Raw genomic sequence first — 15,912 nt, 5'->3', positions numbered from 1 at the left:
TCTCATCCCCTCCATCCTCTCATCTCTCATCCCTCCATCCTCTCACTCCTCCTCCATCCACTCACCCATCCACCCTCTCATCCTCTCATCCTCCATCCTCTCATCCTCCCTCTCATCCTCTCATCCTCCATCCTCTCATCCCTCCATCCTCTCATCCTCTCATCCTCTCATCCTCATCCTCTCATCCTCTCCATCCGCTCATCCTCTCATCCCTCTCATCCTCTCCCTCCTCTCATCCTCCTCTCATCCTCCAACTCTCATCCCTCCATCCTCTCATCCCTCCATCCTCTCATCCTCTCATCCTCTCATCCTCTCATCCTCTCATCCTCTCATCCTCTCATCCTCTCATCCTCTCATCCTCCATCCTCTCATCCCTCTCATCCCTCTCATCCTCTCATCCTCTCATCCTCTCATCCTCTCATCCTCTCATCCCTCTCATCCTCTCATCCTCATCATCTCATCCTCTCATCCTCTCATCCTCTCATCCCTCCATCCTCTCATCCCTCCATCCTCTCATCCCTCCATCCTCTCATCCCTCCATCCTCTCATCCCTCCATCCTCTCATCCTCTCATCCTCTCATCCCTCCATCCTCTCATCCTCTCCTCATCCCTCCATCCTCTCATCCCTCTCATCCTCTCATCCCTCCATCCTCTCATCCCTCCATCATCTCATCCTCTCATCCTCTCATCCTCTCATCCTCTCATCCCTCCATCCTCTCATCCTCTCATCCTCTCATCCCTCATCCTCTCATCCCTCCATCCTCTCATCCTCTCATCCTCTCATCCTCTCATCCTCTCATCCTCTCATCCTCTCATCCCTCCATCCTCTCATCCTCTCATCCTCTCATCCTCTCATCCTCTCATCCCTCCATCCTCTCATCCTCTCATCCCTCATCCTCTCATCCCTCCATCCTCTCATCCTCTCATCCTCTCATCCCTCTCATCCTCTCATCCTCTCATCCTCTCATCCCTCCATCCTCTCATCCTCTCATCCTCTCATCCCTCCATCCTCTCATCCTCTCATCCTCTCATCCTCTCATCCTCTCATCCTCTCATCCTCTCATCCTCTCATCCTCTCATCCCTCATCCTCTCATCCTCTCATCCTCTCCATCCTCTCATCCTCTCATCCTCTCATCCTCTCATCCTCTCATCCTCTCATCCTCTCATCCTCTCATCCTCTCATCCTCTCATCCTCTCATCCTCTCATCCTCTCATCCTCTCATCCCTCCATCCTCTCATCCTCTCATCCTCTCATCCCTCCATCCTCTCATCCTCTCATCCCTCCATCCTCTCATCCCTCCATCCTCTCATCCTCTCATCCTCTCATCCTCTCATCCTCTCATCCTCATCCTCTCATCCTCTCATCCTCTCATCCTCTCATCCTCTCATCCCTCCATCCTCTCATCCTCTCATCCTCTCATCCTCTCATCCTCTCATCCTCTCATCCTCTCATCCTCTCATCCTCTCATCCTCTCATCCTCTCATCCTCTCATCCTCTCATCCTCTCATCCTCTCATCCTCTCATCCTCTCATCCCTCCATCCTCTCATCCTCTCATCCCTCCATCCTCTCATCCCTCCATCCTCTCATCCTCTCATCCTCTCATCCTCTCATCCCTCTCATCCTCTCATCCCTCTCATCCTCTCATCCTCTCATCCCTCCATCCTCTCATCCCTCTCATCCTCTCATCCTCTCATCCTCTCATCCTCTCATCCTCTCATCCTCTCATCCTCTCATCCTCTCATCCTCTCATCCTCTCATCCTCTCCTCTCATCCTCTCATCCTCTCATCCCTCTCATCCTCTCATCCTCTCATCCTCTCATCCTCTCATCCTCTCATCCTCTCATCCCTCCATCCTCTCATCCCTCCATCCTCTCATCCCTCCATCCTCATCCCTCATCCCTCCATCCTCTCATCCTCTCATCCTCTCATCCTCTCATCCCTCCATCCTCTCATCCTCCATCCTCTCATCCTCATCCTCTCATCCTCTCATCCCTCCATCCTCTCATCCCTCCGTCCTCTCATCCTCCATCCTCATCCCCTCCATCCTCTCATCCCTCCATCCTCTCATCCCTCCGTCCTCTCCACCCTGAAGTGCTGCATCCCGCCCCGCCCCCTGTGACGCGGAAGCCCCGCCCCCTCTGCGACAGCGAGGGAGGACGCAGCGGAAGCCCCGCCCCCTCCCAGCGGAAACAGACGTCTCCATAGCGTGGATCCCACCCCCAATCCCAAACTCCACCCTAAACCCTCAAGCCCTGAGCCCTCACAGACTTTCAGTGACGTCAGCGTCACGTGATCAAGTGTGCGAGGGTGTGAGGGATCCAAATGGTATAAATAGGAATGGGACACACTTAGCAGAAACCGGAAACACGTCAGATAAAAACGTCTGTTTTTTTTTCAATAAACTTTATTTAACATTTCAATTTACAAAATTCCTAGTCAGATCAAAATGTTACGTACCGGTATTATAGACCCCTTTCCAGCCTACGTCATCACAGGATGCGCGCGCATTGTTGCGGCAGAAGAGCGGTAGAAGTTGCATGAGTTTGAATAGAGCGAGGGAAGATTTGTTTCTTAAGTTGCGTTTTTGGAGTTGCAGTAACGTTTTAGAAGAACAACATGCCCCCCAGCTGTTGTGTGTACGGGTGTACAAATCCAAATCCTGAGGAACATACATTTTTTGCAATTCCCAGAGGAATAATGATGATATTGTTATTGTGTGTGCTAGTCTCACAAACCTTAGTAAAAGTGTTGTTCCGAAAAAATCTAAGAAATAAGGGTTCTGAATAATAACATCAAGTCTTGACATTTTTTTATTTTCTCATCAGTGATTTGGAGCTGTGACTATGAATTGAATATCAACCATTAATGATTTACTTGACTATTAAAGTTTTGCTAATAAACTACCGGAGTTATTTGTTTTTTCTCACTGATTGTGTAAATGTATTGATTTTCTCTTTTTAAAGCTACAAACATCCAACTTCTACAGCTGTAAATATGCTGCACAAATATACATATATTCACTATATGTGTTGTATATCAAACTCAGGTATATTATAGATATATTAATCCCCACAAACCGTCAAATAAAAATAATGAATTTACCTAAAAATAATGAACTAAGTTTTAAAAAACAGTATTTTGCATTATATGCCTTTTAATGTTTTTCTTTTTATCATATTAGTGGGAATATGTTTCTGTAAATTAATGGTGATAATGTGAGATGCAGGATGGACAATAAAGCTCATATAATTTTTAATTTTTTTTTTTTTTTTTTAAATAACTATCAACTTCATTCAGCCAGCACAGACAAAGGTACACATGACATGGCTTTCATTCAAAGGCAATGCTTAATGAAACTCATTAAGAAACAAAGGGGACACAGTAAATTAACAAAAATAATAAGATAAATAAATATGAAATAATAAAATAACTTAAATGTCTAGTGTATAAAATACATTCAGTTGACAGACTGTCATAATTCTTTACAAACTTCAGCTGTGACAGCTGCTGACAGTGTCGCAGCTTCTCCTGAGTGTAAACACTAGCTTTCTCAACCAAATACACATGAATATCCGGCCATTGGACATCGGGCCACTTTGTGATATCTTCCTCCGGGAAGGAAGTTGCTTTCCATCCGCCAAAGTTAGTTTAGTAACGTAATTTCCACGATCTTTTTCCGTCAATCCGCTGGTGTAAACTGTGATGAACTCCGTCTTTCTGCCTCAACAATGCGCGCGCAGCTTGCCTACGTCATACTTGTTTACAAACACGGAAAGGGGTCTATAAGTTTGGGAATGATCATCCGGATGTTTGAAAACAAAGTGGTAGCCTATATAAAGGAGCATAAAATTCAACAAAGAACACAATTTAAACATGCGCACAGTACAATATGTATTTCCTTGTTAACATTGTCTTTCTTTCATCCAGTATGCCAGGATCAATCGCCCAGTAATTTCTTTTTTGTAAGCGCGTGTAAACTGAGTTAAATATTCCAGCTGTGTTATGACCATCTAATATTACTTTCCATTTTTCAGCATGATGTCATTTCATTTTTGTAAGAGAGCGTATAAATTGATGATAACCTGAGCTAAATATTTCAGTTATATTATTACTATTTACTGCAACGTTTTTGTTCAACTTGCTGAAATTGTTTAAATTTTGTGGTCATAAATAAATGAATAACCAAATTACTGTCTGACTTGTTTGTGTTGGATCTAAAACTATCTTGCTAGTCATGAACTTCTTTCTTCTCGCAGTCGCACATGGTTCCTTTTCTTCCGCCCCCTGTTTTGTTTACATTCTCCCTGGTAACCTCCTTTCATGTCACAACGCAATGAACTGTGGGTAATTCCCTTTCCCAGAGTGTGCGGGGATGCTGACTTACGGGAAGGGAGCAGTAAGGGCTCAAAATGGCTGCCGGGAGCCCTCGCTCACTTAACGACTTTAGGAATGGGACAGCCCTAAACCCTTACACAAGGAGCGCGCACGTGTCTGGGGGGACAGGTGTCTGGGGGGGGGACAGGTGTCTGGGGGGGGACAGGTGTCTGGGGGGACAGGTGTCTGGGGGGGGACAGGTGTCTGGGGGGGGGACAGGTGTCTGGGGGGGGACAGGTGTCTGGGGGGACAGGTGTCTGGGGGGGGGACAGGTGTCTGGGGGGACAGGTGTCTGGGGGGGGACAGGTGTCTGGGGGGACAGGTGTCTGGGGGGGGGACAGGTGTCTGGGGGGACAGGTGTCTGGGGGGACAGGTGTCTGGGGGGACAGGTGTCTGGGGGGGGGACAGGTGTCTGGGGGGACAGGTGTCTGGGGGGGGACAGGTGTCTGGGGGGGGACAGGTGTCTGGGGGGACAGGTGTCTGGGGGGGGACAGGTGTCTGGGGGGACAGGTGTCTGGGGGGACAGGTGTCTGGGGGGGGACAGGTGTCTGGGGGGACAGGTGTCTGGGGGGACAGGTGTCTGGGGGGGGGACAGGTGTCTGGGGGGACAGGTGTCTGGGGGGGGACAGGTGTCTGGGGGGGGGACAGGTGTCTGGGGGGGGGACAGGTGTCTGGGGGGGACAGGTGTCTGGGGGGACAGGTGTCTGGGGGGGGGACAGGTGTCTGGGGGGACAGGTGTCTGGGGGGACAGGTGTCTGGGGGGGGACAGGTGTCTGGGGGGACAGGTGTCTGGGGGGGGGACAGGTGTCTGGGGGGGGACAGGTGTCTGGGGGGACAGGTGTCTGGGGGGACAGGTGTCTGGGGGGGGACAGGTGTCTGGGGGGGGGACAGGTGTCTGGGGGGGGGACAGGTGTCTGGGGGGGGGACAGGTGTCTGGGGGGACAGGTGTCTGGGGGGACAGGTGTCTGGGGGGGGGACAGGTGTCTGGGGGGACAGGTGTCTGGGGGGACAGGTGTCTGGGGGGACAGGTGTCTGGGGGGGGACAGGTGTCTGGGGGGACAGGTGTCTGGGGGGGGGACAGGTGTCTGGGGGGGGACAGGTGTCTGGGGGGACAGGTGTCTGGGGGGACAGGTGTCTGGGGGGGGGACAGGTGTCTGGGGGGGGACAGGTGTCTGGGGGGACAGGTGTCTGGGGGGACAGGTGTCTGGGGGGACAGGTGTCTGGGGGGGGACAGGTGTCTGGGGGGACAGGTGTCTGGGGGGGGGACAGGTGTCTGGGGGGACAGGTGTCTGGGGGGACAGGTGTCTGGGGGGACAGGTGTCTGGGGGGGGACAGGTGTCTGGGGGGGGACAGGTGTCTGGGGGGACAGGTGTCTGGGGGGACAGGTGTCTGGGGGGACAGGTGTCTGGGGGGGGGACAGGTGTCTGGGGGGGGGACAGGTGTCTGGGGGGACAGGTGTCTGGGGGGACAGGTGTCTGGGGGGGGACAGGTGTCTGGGGGGGGACAGGTGTCTGGGGGGACAGGTGTCTGGGGGGACAGGTGTCTGGGGGGACAGGTGTCTGGGGGGACAGGTGTCTGGGGGGACAGGTGTCTGGGGGGGGACAGGTGTCTGGGGGGACAGGTGTCTGGGGGGGGGACAGGTGTCTGGGGGGACAGGTGTCTGGGGGGACAGGTGTCTGGGGGGGGACAGGTGTCTGGGGGGACAGGTGTCTGGGGGGGGACAGGTGTCTGGGGGGACAGGTGTCTGGGGGGGGGACAGGTGTCTGGGGGGGGGACAGGTGTCTGGGGGGACAGGTGTCTGGGGGGACAGGTGTCTGGGGGGACAGGTGTCTGGGGGGGGACAGGTGTCTGGGGGGACAGGTGTCTGGGGGGACAGGTGTCTGGGGGGGGACAGGTGTCTGGGGGGGGGACAGGTGTCTGGGGGGACAGGTGTCTGGGGGGACAGGTGTCTGGGGGGGGACAGGTGTCTGGGGGGACAGGTGTCTGGGGGGACAGGTGTCTGGGGGGGGACAGGTGTCTGGGGGGACAGGTGTCTGGGGGGGGACAGGTGTCTGGGGGGACAGGTGTCTGGGGGGACAGGTGTCTGGGGGGGGACAGGTGTCTGGGGGGGGGACAGGTGTCTGGGGGGACAGGTGTCTGGGGGGGGGACAGGTGTCTGGGGGGGGGACAGGTGTCTGGGGGGACAGGTGTCTGGGGGGGGACAGGTGTCTGGGGGGACAGGTGTCTGGGGGGACAGGTGTCTGGGGGGACAGGTGTCTGGGGGGGGACAGGTGTCTGGGGGGGGGACAGGTGTCTGGGGGGACAGGTGTCTGGGGGGACAGGTGTCTGGGGGGACAGGTGTCTGGGGGGGGACAGGTGTCTGGGGGGACAGGTGTCTGGGGGGACAGGTGTCTGGGGGGGGACAGGTGTCTGGGGGGGACAGGTGTCTGGGGGGGGACAGGTGTCTGGGGGGGGACAGGTGTCTGGGGGGGGGACAGGTGTCTGGGGGGGGGACAGGTGTCTGGGGGGGGGACAGGTGTCTGGGGGGGGACAGGTGTCTGGGGGGGACAGGTGTCTGGGGGGACAGGTGTCTGGGGGGACAGGTGTCTGGGGGGGGGACAGGTGTCTGGGGGGGGGACAGGTGTCTGGGGGGACAGGTGTCTGGGGGGACAGGTGTCTGGGGGGACAGGTGTCTGGGGGGGGACAGGTGTCTGGGGGGACAGGTGTCTGGGGGGACAGGTGTCTGGGGGGGGGACAGGTGTCTGGGGGGACAGGTGTCTGGGGGGACAGGTGTCTGGGGGGACAGGTGTCTGGGGGGACAGGTGTCTGGGGGGGGGACAGGTGTCTGGGGGGACAGGTGTCTGGGGGGGGACAGGTGTCTGGGGGGGGGACAGGTGTCTGGGGGGGGGACAGGTGTCTGGGGGGACAGGTGTCTGGGGGGGGACAGGTGTCTGGGGGGACAGGTGTCTGGGGGGACAGGTGTCTGGGGGGGGGACAGGTGTCTGGGGGGGGACAGGTGTCTGGGGGGACAGGTGTCTGGGGGGGGACAGGTGTCTGGGGGGACAGGTGTCTGGGGGGGGGACAGGTGTCTGGGGGGGGACAGGTGTCTGGGGGGACAGGTGTCTGGGGGGGGGACAGGTGTCTGGGGGGGGACAGGTGTCTGGGGGGGGACAGGTGTCTGGGGGGACAGGTGTCTGGGGGGGGGACAGGTGTCTGGGGGGGGGACAGGTGTCTGGGGGGGGACAGGTGTCTGGGGGGACAGGTGTCTGGGGGGACAGGTGTCTGGGGGGGGACAGGTGTCTGGGGGGGGACAGGTGTCTGGGGGGGGACAGGTGTCTGGGGGGACAGGTGTCTGGGGGGGGACAGGTGTCTGGGGGGACAGGTGTCTGGGGGGACAGGTGTCTGGGGGGGGACAGGTGTCTGGGGGGGGGACAGGTGTCTGGGGGGACAGGTGTCTGGGGGGGGGACAGGTGTCTGGGGGGGGGACAGGTGTCTGGGGGGACAGGTGTCTGGGGGGACAGGTGTCTGGGGGGGGACAGGTGTCTGGGGGGGGACAGGTGTCTGGGGGGGGACAGGTGTCTGGGGGGACAGGTGTCTGGGGGGGGACAGGTGTCTGGGGGGACAGGTGTCTGGGGGGACAGGTGTCTGGGGGGGGACAGGTGTCTGGGGGGGGACAGGTGTCTGGGGGGACAGGTGTCTGGGGGGGGGACAGGTGTCTGGGGGGACAGGTGTCTGGGGGGACAGGTGTCTGGGGGGACAGGTGTCTGGGGGGACAGGTGTCTGGGGGGGGGACAGGTGTCTGGGGGGGGGACAGGTGTCTGGGGGGGGACAGGTGTCTGGGGGGACAGGTGTCTGGGGGGACAGGTGTCTGGGGGGGGGACAGGTGTCTGGGGGGGGACAGGTGTCTGGGGGGACAGGTGTCTGGGGGGGGGGACAGGTGTCTGGGGGGGGGACAGGTGTCTGGGGGGGGGACAGGTGTCTGGGGGGACAGGTGTCTGGGGGGACAGGTGTCTGGGGGGACAGGTGTCTGGGGGGGGGGACAGGTGTCTGGGGGGGGGACAGGTGTCTGGGGGGGGGACAGGTGTCTGGGGGGACAGGTGTCTGGGGGGACAGGTGTCTGGGGGGACAGGTGTCTGGGGGGGGGACAGGTGTCTGGGGGGGGGGACAGGTGTCTGGGGGGGGGACAGGTGTCTGGGGGGGGGACAGGTGTCTGGGGGGGGGACAGGTGTCTGGGGGGACAGGTGTCTGGGGGGACAGGTGTCTGGGGGGACAGGTGTCTGGGGGGGACAGGTGTCTGGGGGGACAGGTGTCTGGGGGGGGGACAGGTGTCTGGGGGGACAGGTGTCTGGGGGGACAGGTGTCTGGGGGGACAGGTGTCTGGGGGGGGGACAGGTGTCTGGGGGGGGGACAGGTGTCTGGGGGGGGGACAGGTGTCTGGGGGGGGGACAGGTGTCTGGGGGGACAGGTGTCTGGGGGGACAGGTGTCTGGGGGGGGGACAGGTGTCTGGGGGGACAGGTGTCTGGGGGGACAGGTGTCTGGGGGGGGGACAGGTGTCTGGGGGGGGGACAGGTGTCTGGGGGGACAGGTGTCTGGGGGGACAGGTGTCTGGGGGGACAGGTGTCTGGGGGGGGACAGGTGTCTGGGGGGGGGACAGGTGTCTGGGGGGGGGACAGGTGTCTGGGGGGACAGGTGTCTGGGGGGACAGGTGTCTGGGGGGACAGGTGTCTGGGGGGACAGGTGTCTGGGGGGGGGACAGGTGTCTGGGGGGACAGGTGTCTGGGGGGACAGGTGTCTGGGGGGACAGGTGTCTGGGGGGGGACAGGTGTCTGGGGGGGGGACAGGTGTCTGGGGGGGGACAGGTGTCTGGGGGGACAGGTGTCTGGGGGGGGGACAGGTGTCTGGGGGGGGGACAGGTGTCTGGGGGGACAGGTGTCTGGGGGGGGGACAGGTGTCTGGGGGGACAGGTGTCTGGGGGGACAGGTGTCTGGGGGGACAGGTGTCTGGGGGGGGACAGGTGTCTGGGGGGGGACAGGTGTCTGGGGGGGGGACAGGTGTCTGGGGGGGGGGACAGGTGTCTGGGGGGGGACAGGTGTCTGGGGGGACAGGTGTCTGGGGGGACAGGTGTCTGGGGGGACAGGTGTCTGGGGGGACAGGTGTCTGGGGGGGGACAGGTGTCTGGGGGGACAGGTGTCTGGGGGGGGGACAGGTGTCTGGGGGGGGGACAGGTGTCTGGGGGGGGGACAGGTGTCTGGGGGGGGGACAGGTGTCTGGGGGGGGGACAGGTGTCTGGGGGGACAGGTGTCTGGGGGGACAGGTGTCTGGGGGGACAGGTGTCTGGGGGGGGACAGGTGTCTGGGGGGGGACAGGTGTCTGGGGGGACAGGTGTCTGGGGGGACAGGTGTCTGGGGGGACAGGTGTCTGGGGGGACAGGTGTCTGGGGGGGGACAGGTGTCTGGGGGGACAGGTGTCTGGGGGGGGGGACAGGTGTCTGGGGGGGGGACAGGTGTCTGGGGGGACAGGTGTCTGGGGGGACAGGTGTCTGGGGGGGGGACAGGTGTCTGGGGGGGGGGACAGGTGTCTGGGGGGGGGACAGGTGTCTGGGGGGGGGACAGGTGTCTGGGGGGACAGGTGTCTGGGGGGACAGGTGTCTGGGGGGGGGGACAGGTGTCTGGGGGGACAGGTGTCTGGGGGGGGGACAGGTGTCTGGGGGGACAGGTGTCTGGGGGGGGACAGGTGTCTGGGGGGACAGGTGTCTGGGGGGACAGGTGTCTGGGGGGGGGACAGGTGTCTGGGGGGACAGGTGTCTGGGGGGACAGGTGTCTGGGGGGGGGACAGGTGTCTGGGGGGACAGGTGTCTGGGGGGGGGGACAGGTGTCTGGGGGGGGGACAGGTGTCTGGGGGGGGGACAGGTGTCTGGGGGGACAGGTGTCTGGGGGGACAGGTGTCTGGGGGGGGGACAGGTGTCTGGGGGGACAGGTGTCTGGGGGGGGGACAGGTGTCTGGGGGGACAGGTGTCTGGGGGGGGGACAGGTGTCTGGGGGGACAGGTGTCTGGGGGGGGGACAGGTGTCTGGGGGGACAGGTGTCTGGGGGGACAGGTGTCTGGGGGGACAGGTGTCTGGGGGGGGGACAGGTGTCTGGGGGGGGACAGGTGTCTGGGGGGGGACAGGTGTCTGGGGGGGGACAGGTGTCTGGGGGGGACAGGTGTCTGGGGGGGGGACAGGTGTCTGGGGGGGGACAGGTGTCTGGGGGGGGGACAGGTGTCTGGGGGGGGGACAGGTGTCTGGGGGGGGACAGGTGTCTGGGGGGACAGGTGTCTGGGGGGGGGACAGGTGTCTGGGGGGACAGGTGTCTGGGGGGGGACAGGTGTCTGGGGGGGGGGACAGGTGTCTGGGGGGGGACAGGTGTCTGGGGGGACAGGTGTCTGGGGGGGGGACAGGTGTCTGGGGGGGGGACAGGTGTCTGGGGGGGGGACAGGTGTCTGGGGGGGGGACAGGTGTCTGGGGGGGGACAGGTGTCTGGGGGGACAGGTGTCTGGGGGGGGGACAGGTTTTCTGGGGGGACAGGTGTCTGGGGGGGGACAGGTGTCTGGGGGGGGGGACAGGTGTCTGGGGGGGGACAGGTGTCTGGGGGGACAGGTGTCTGGGGGGGGGACAGGTGTCTGGGGGGACAGGTGTCTGGGGGGGGGACAGGTGTCTGGGGGGACAGGTGTCTGGGGGGGGACAGGTGTCTGGGGGGACAGGTGTCTGGGGGGGGGACAGGTGTCTGGGGGGACAGGTGTCTGGGGGGACAGGTGTCTGGGGGGGGACAGGTGTCTGGGGGGGGGACAGGTGTCTGGGGGGACAGGTGTCTGGGGGGGGGACAGGTGTCTGGGGGGGGGACAGGTGTCTGGGGGGACAGGTGTCTGGGGGGACAGGTGTCTGGGGGGGGGACAGGTGTCTGGGGGGGGGACAGGTGTCTGGGGGGACAGGTGTCTGGGGGGACAGGTGTCTGGGGGGACAGGTGTCTGGGGGGACAGGTGTCTGGGGGGGGACAGGTGTCTGGGGGGACAGGTGTCTGGGGGGGGGACAGGTGTCTGGGGGGACAGGTGTCTGGGGGGGGGACAGGTGTCTGGGGGGACAGGTGTCTGGGGGGACAGGTGTCTGGGGGGGGGACAGGTGTCTGGGGGGGGGACAGGTGTCTGGGGGGACAGGTGTCTGGGGGGACAGGTGTCTGGGGGGGGACAGGTGTCTGGGGGGGGGACAGGTGTCTGGGGGGACAGGTGTCTGGGGGGACAGGTGTCTGGGGGGGGGACAGGTGTCTGGGGGGACAGGTGTCTGGGGGGACAGGTGTCTGGGGGGACAGGTGTCTGGGGGGGGGACAGGTGTCTGGGGGGGGACAGGTGTCTGGGGGGACAGGTGTCTGGGGGGACAGGTGTCTGGGGGGGGACAGGTGTCTGGGGGGACAGGTGTCTGGGGGGACAGGTGTCTGGGGGGACAGGTGTCTGGGGGGGGACAGGTGTCTGGGGGGGGGACAGGTGTCTGGGGGGGGGACAGGTGTCTGGGGGGACAGGTGTCTGGGGGGACAGGTGTCTGGGGGGGGGACAGGTGTCTGGGGGGACAGGTGTCTGGGGGGACAGGTGTCTGGGGGGACAGGTGTCTGGGGGGACAGGTGTCTGGGGGGGGGACAGGTGTCTGGGGGGACAGGTGTCTGGGGGGGGACAGGTGTCTGGGGGGACAGGTGTCTGGGGGGGGGACAGGTGTCTGGGGGGACAGGTGTCTGGGGGGACAGGTGTCTGGGGGGACAGGTGTCTGGGGGGGGACAGGTGTCTGGGGGGGACAGGTGTCTGGGGGGGGACAGGTGTCTGGGGGGGACAGGTGTCTGGGGGGGGGACAGGTGTCTGGGGGGACAGGTGTCTGGGGGGACAGGTGTCTGGGGGGGGACAGGTGTCTGGGGGGGGGACAGGTGTCTGGGGGGACAGGTGTCTGGGGGGGGGACAGGTGTCTGGGGGGACAGGTGTCTGGGGGGACAGGTGTCTGGGGGGACAGGTGTCTGGGGGGGGGACAGGTGTCTGGGGGGGGACAGGTGTCTGGGGGGGGGACAGGTGTCTGGGGGGACAGGTGTCTGGGGGGACAGGTGTCTGGGGGGACAGGTGTCTGGGGGGGGGACAGGTGTCTGGGGGGACAGGTGTCTGGGGGGACAGGTGTCTGGGGGGGGGACAGGTGTCTGGGGGGACAGGTGTCTGGGGGGGGGACAGGTGTCTGGGGGGACAGGTGTCTGGGGGGACAGGTGTCTGGGGGGGGACAGGTGTCTGGGGGGGGACAGGTGTCTGGGGGGGGGACAGGTGTCTGGGGGGACAGGTGTCTGGGGGGGGACAGGTGTCTGGGGGGACAGGTGTCTGGGGGGGGACAGGTGTCTGGGGGGGGACAGGTGTCTGGGGGGACAGGTGTCTGGGGGGACAGGTGTCTGGGGGGGGACAGGTGTCTGGGGGGGGACAGGTGTCTGGGGGGACAGGTGTCTGGGGGGGGACAGGTGTCTGGGGGGGGACAGGTGTCTGGGGGGGGGACAGGTGTCTGGGGGGACAGGTGTCTGGGGGGGGACAGGTGTCTGGGGGGGGGACAGGTGTCTGGGGGGACAGGTGTCTGGGGGGGGACAGGTGTCTGGGGGGGGACAGGTGTCTGGGGGGACAGGTGTCTGGGGGGGGACAGGTGTCTGGGGGGGGACAGGTGTCTGGGGGGACAGGTGTCTGGGGGGGGACAGGTGTCTGGGGGGGGACAGGTGTCTGGGGGGGGGACAGGTGTCTGGGGGGACAGGTGTCTGGGGGGGGACAGGTGTCTGGGGGGGGGACAGGTGTCTGGGGGGACAGGTGTCTGGGGGGGGGACAGGTGTCTGGGGGGGGACAGGTGTCTGGGGGGGGGACAGGTGTCTGGGGGGACAGGTGTCTGGGGGGGGACAGGTGTCTGGGGGGACAGGTGTCTGGGGGGGGGACAGGTGTCTGGGGGGACAGGTGTCTGGGGGGGGACAGGTGTCTGGGGGGACAGGTGTCATAAATGTTTAATTGTAAACAAGGTTAAGGAGGTTAATCCTTCAAAATGATCCACAAGTTTTACCCGGACAGTCATTTTATGCAGACATTAAAAAAAAACATTAATACAAACTGCTCATTTTGTGACGTTTATCCAGAAACTCTTTTACATGTTTTGGCATCGTTCTTACACAAAAACATTTTGGGCAGAACTCGGTAGATTATTATTGATTATAATTGATCATTTCACCCAAGAGTTTTCTTTGTTTTGGGAAAATGTTGTTTGGTTTCCTATTATGTCCTTTTTGACTTTTTTCTCGAAATTGTACTTCAACATTAAGATAAGATAATCCTTTATTTCTCCCTCAATGGGGAAACTCACATGTTAGCAGCAGTAACTGAACACACACATGTTAGCAGCAGTAACTGAACACACACATGTTAGCAGCAGTAACTGAACACACACATGTTAGCAGCAGTAACTGAACACACACATGTTTAGCAGCAGTAACTGAACACACACATGTTTAGCAGCAGCAACTGAACACACACACATGTTAGCAGCAGTAACTGAACACACACATGTTAGCAGCAGTAACTGAACACACACATGTTAGCAGCAGTAACTGAACACACACATGTTAGCAGCAGTAACTGAACACACACATGTTAGCAGCAGTAACTGAACACACACATGTTAGCAGCAGTAACTGAACACACACATGTTAGCAGCAGTAACTGAACACACACATGTTAGCAGCAGTAACTGAACACACACACATGTTAGCAGCAGTAACTGAACACACACACATGTTAGCAGCAGTAACTGAACACACACATGTTAGCAGCAGTAACTGAACACACACATGTTAGCAGCAGTAACTGAACACACACATGTTAGCAGCAGTAACTGAACACACACACATGTTAGCAGCAGTAACTGAACACACACACATGTTAGCAGCAGTAACTGAACACACACATGTTAGCAGCAGTAACTGAACACACACATGTTAGCAGCAGTAACTGAACACACACATGTTAGCAGCAGTAACTGAACACACACACATGTTAGCAGCAGTAACTGAACACACACACATGTTAGCAGCAGTAACTGAACACACACATGTTAGCAGCAGTAACTGAACACACACATGTTAGCAGCAGTAACTGAACACACACACATGTTAGCAGCAGTAACTGAACACACACATGTTAGCAGCAGTAACTGAACACACACATGTTAGCAGCAGTAACTGAACACACACACATGTTAGCAGCAGTAACTGAACACACACACATGTTAGCAGCAGTAACTGAACACACACATGTTAGCAGCAGTAACTGAACACACACATGTTAGCAGCAGTAACTGAACACACACATGTTTAGCAGCAGTAACTGAACACACACATGTTTAGCAGCAGTAACTGAACACACACACATGTTAGCAGCAGTAACTGAACACACACATGTTAGCAGCAGTAACTGAACACACACATGTTAGCAGCAGTAACTGAACACACACATGTTAGCAGCAGTAACTGAACACACACATGTTAGCAGCAGTAACTGAACACACACATGTTAGCAGCAGTAACTGAACACACACATGTTAGCAGCAGTAACTGAACACACACATGTTAGCAGCAGTAACTGAACACACACATGTTAGCAGCAGTAACTGAAAACACACACATGTTAGCAGCAGTAACTGAACACACACACATGTTAGCAGCAGTAACTGAACACACACACATGTTAGCAGCAGTAACTGAACACACACATGTTAGCAGCAGTAACTGAACACACACACATGTTAGCAGCAGTAACTGAACACACACGTTAGCAGCAGTAACTGAACACACACATGTTAGCAGCAGTAACTGAACACACACATGTTAGCAGCAGTAACTGAACACACACATGTTAGCAGCAGTAACTGAACACACACATGTTAGCAGCAGTAACTGAACACACACATGTTAGCAGCAGTAACTGAACACACACACACACATGTTAGCAGCAGTAACTGACACACACATGTTAGCAGCAGTAACTGAACACACACATGTTAGCAGCAGTAACTGAACACACACATGTTAGCAGCAGTAACTGACACACACATGTTTAGCAGCAGTAACTGAACACACACATGTTAGCAGCAGTAAGTGAACACACACACACACATGTTAGCAGCAGTAACTGAACACACACATGTTAGCAGCAGTAACTGAACACACACATGTTAGCAGCAGTAACTGAACACACACATGTTAGCAGCAGTAACTGAACACACACATGTTAGCAGCAGTAACTGAACACACACACATGTTAGCAGCAGTAACTGAACACACACATGTTAGCAGCAGTAACTGAACACACACATGTTAGCAGCAGTAACTGAACACACACATGTTAGCAGCAGTAACTGAACACGCACATGTTAGCAGCAGTAACTGAACACACACACATGTTAGCAGCAGTAACTGAACACACACACATGTTAGCAGCAATAACTGAACACACACATGTTAGCAGCAGTAACTGAA

The sequence above is a fragment of the Cololabis saira genome, chromosome 10 (genome assembly GCF_033807715.1).
Source record: "Cololabis saira isolate AMF1-May2022 chromosome 10, fColSai1.1, whole genome shotgun sequence".
NCBI classification, from domain to species: domain Eukaryota; kingdom Metazoa; phylum Chordata; class Actinopteri; order Beloniformes; family Belonidae; genus Cololabis; species Cololabis saira.
The sequence above is the reverse complement of the archived record's forward strand: the minus strand, read 5'-3'. Positions refer to the sequence as shown.